The sequence below is a fragment of the Grammomys surdaster genome, unplaced genomic scaffold, assembly GCF_004785775.1.
Source record: "Grammomys surdaster isolate TR1022 unplaced genomic scaffold, NIH_TR_1.0 958, whole genome shotgun sequence".
Taxonomy (NCBI): Eukaryota; Metazoa; Chordata; class Mammalia; order Rodentia; family Muridae; genus Grammomys; species Grammomys surdaster.
Window position 1 is genome coordinate 9,550,855 of NW_021605377.1, and position 3,794 is coordinate 9,554,648.

The window sequence follows — 3,794 nt, forward strand, 5'->3', positions numbered from 1 at the left end:
ACTTTCGGTGTTTCCATTAACAGCTTGGTTTGCACCTCTAGATAAAGATGTCTGGGGGAGTCCAAATCTCATTTAGCACAAGGCTCCTTTGTATTTTTCCACTTGCCTTCTCTATTGTGTAACACGACAGTTAAATAGCATAGATTTCCACATCAAAGGCTAGCAATAAATTAGAACAAATCTACAAGAAGCAAATAATAGAGGAGCAGAAATTGTAACAAGATCAAATGACGATGAGGAAGAAATTTTATCTTCAACATTTTTTTTTACTTCTTGTACGCTTCTGCCATCTGTTCATTTAACCTTTACCCCACTCTTGTAACCTTTGTTTTATAAAATAACAACTAATTAAGTATGTGAGTGCCTCTCTCAGCAACTCAAAATATATACATATAGGTGAAAAGAGAATTATTATATTGCTTTCTCACAGCCATTACATCCATAATTAGATCATATTGTTAGCAGAGGCCTACTGTAGCTCTGACTTGCCCAAGAATTTTCCTACTTAATATGAAATTCAGAGTTGAAAGAATCATTTTTAGCATCTCTCCAAGTGCAGGTATTCTATGCTTTTATTTCAGATAACAAAAGGAAGAAAAAAAAGTTCTTCAATTGACTGGGATAAAATCAGTATACCTCCTGTCATGTAATTGAGCACACAAAAACCTAATTTTAACACTTTATTTTTAGCTCATCTCCTTAATGATTTCTCTTGATTTTACTTATTCTTCAGTGATTGCCAGCTAGAGAAAAAAAATGTGCTCAATTAGATGACACTGGACAAAAAGTATCATCTAAGTAACAGGAAAGCTCTGGTTGTAATCAGGAATCCTGTTCATAATATTGTTAAAAATTATTCCATGCCTGTTTTTACATAGTTGGTTTTTAACCTTAGAACATTGTCACGAGGGATCCTATGTCACTTGTTTTCTTACTAATGAATGTATTTCACATCTCGGACGGGATAGCTTTGATAAATATTCAACTCAAGGAAGAGGGGAAAGGCAGTCATTGACAATTCTGCTCTACTCCTTGGTGCTACTAGTTGGCCTCAATTCTGACCTAGAAGGAGTATCTTCAAAGTTGAAAATTAATTCAAAGTCTATTCCAGGTCATTCTTTGGCATCTGTGCTGGGAAGATCTATTAATGCCAACGTGGACAGAAATAAGCACACAGGCCACACTAGGAATTGGACCAAGACGATCAGTCATTTAACATGAGATAAACAGTAGCAAAGTCTAAGTCATGAGCTTTCCAACTCAAAAGTGAGTATAAGTAGCAATTCTAAGATATCAGAGTGAATAATAGGCCACCCCCAGACACAGTTCAAACTTATTTCTAAACAGAGTAAATATATCTCTAACATAACAAACAGTATTAGAAAACTCCAAGTGTAAGTAATTTATTTCAATTTAGGAATCTTTGCTGGGAATTAGCCTTTGTACCTGGGACAACTGAAGATATTCATAAAGATGCTTCTGAGTTATATAAAACTTCCATTATCCAAAACACAACAATAAGCTGGAAATATTAAAAATGTGACTAGGCTTCTACTTGCTTGATCTCCAACATAATTTTGTGTATCTCCATCTATGGAGGAACTTACAGGGATATCAAGAGGGCAGAAGGCATCTCTGCCAGTAAAACCTATCAGACTGAAGCTCATTTATATTTATTTTTCAGTATAAAAACAATGCAAATTTAAATTGGCACACTGTATTAGACACTGGAAAGAAAGTCCTGGTGGTCTGTATGCCGATATAGATACATTTCTGCATCCATGCTACAACTGAATTACATGGTTCTGGGGTCCTTCTTAGCCTCACAAAAGATAGGTCCAAATTGAAAGTCTGTCTCGTGTAGCTTTCAAAGAGAGTCAGGTTCTCCCCTGAGCAAGTGCTGCTTCTGCTGGAAGCCACGCTGATACTCTTAACAGTGAAAGTAAGCGACAAGGTGTCTGGAGCCAGGACTGGCAGGAACAACACTGGGAGAAACTGATCCAGCTACAGGACAGGTGCCCAAGACGGTAGCCTATCGTTGAACAGCCAGTTCAGCAGAGCATGACACTCTCAAGTTGGATAGCACCAGGCATCTGAGTTTCAGACCCATGGAATCTAGCAAAATGAAAACCCTCCACACAGAAAAGGCAATCCGTAAAACCTGTATCAGGCTGGGTCCCAGAAGGCAGCCTGTCACATCCAGATTAGAGTAATTCAAGGAGGTTTGACAAAAGGGACACAGGACTTTACAGGTATGGAATTAAACTTCAAAGAAAATTCGGTAGTCTGGTACCCACCTAGGCTGTCGTCATCCTTTGGAAGTCAAGGGAGAGCCTGAGTAAAGTTTCCAGCTTCCCTAGGCTTTGATTATTCGCTTTCATCACGGATTTTAGAGTTCAATCGAGAAGTGGTACACTCCCATACACTCTCCTTAACTTCTCTATAGATAACAGTTCTGACAAGGGTCACAATGGTAACAATTACTTTGTTTTCTTTTTTCAGTGACTTTGATGCAGCTCAAACTGGTTGAAACCATTCATCTGGGCCTGCACAAGTAGCTAGTGGTGACCTTTTTATGTCCCTGGGCTAAATTTCCACCTTCAGAACATACTAAGCTGCCATTTTCTGAGCAAGCATCCTTTGAGGAGCCATGAAGTCTGATTATGTGTCTGCAGACTGTAAATTACCTTACTTTTCTTGCCTCCCAATCACCTTTCCCCAGACCTCAGACCATCCTGCTTCTTCACCTCTTAATTATCCTTAAATGATATCCTTAGGAACGTGGTACCGAGACTTGTCTTCCCGATCTTCACAGATGGCCACTTCATTAGATGTTTTCCCTTTAGTAAAATTCATCATTTCATTGATTGACATACTGCAGGAAGAAGCAAAACAATGTTCAATAACGTTTAGATCAGATGGTGAGAAGATAAAAACTAATGCCTGGAATCTGGAAGCTGAGGACCAGCTAGAGAAAAACTGACCTCCTGTGGGAGGAGGCAAAAAAGTTCAAGGTAGCTCCGAGAGAGAGAAAAAAAAAATAGAGTAGTTATAGAGACTCGCCCATCACTCACTCTCTTCCTGGAATCTCCAGCAAGAGTTTCTGATAGTCAACCCCAGTTGGAAATAAGAAGACAGATTCTGGGTCCCCTGACCCCTGGGGAGCTGTTGTGCATATGTGGTCTCAGAGTATGGACTAGCCTGGGAGCAGAGTCTCTCGGGGCAGTAGTGAGTACAGTGGAAGAGGGTAGACTTTGTCAGCAGACAGCTTGGCTGAAATGGTGGGCTAGTTTATAGAGAGTCAGGGGGAAAAGAACAAGAGAGGAAATATGCCTAGTTTGCATATGCAGGCCTGACTGAAGACAGGCAAACCTTAGCGTTTGGGAGGAGGCAGGGACTTTCCAAGTATATCAGTTAGATTAGCCGACTGCCAGTCACATGATCTCTGAGAAGCTAATTTTCTGACTGAGGAGGTTGGAGGATCAGGGGTGCGGGTGGAGGACAATAGAAGCCTGTTACAGGAGACCTGTCTACAGCTCTAACTCACGCTTTGAGGCCCCACTCTAAGGCCTATGTCTCTTAGAACTGACAAGACTTTTTTCAAACTACCAATTATGACCATAACTTCTATTTTGTTTATTTTTTAAAATTTTATTCTATATAATAAAATACAGTATAATAAAAGAAAAAAGAAAGAAAGAAAGAAAGAAAGAAAGAAAGAAAGAAAGAAAGAAAGAAAGGAAGGAAGGAAGGAAGGAAGGAAGGAAGGAAGGAAGGAAGGAAGAAGGAAGGAA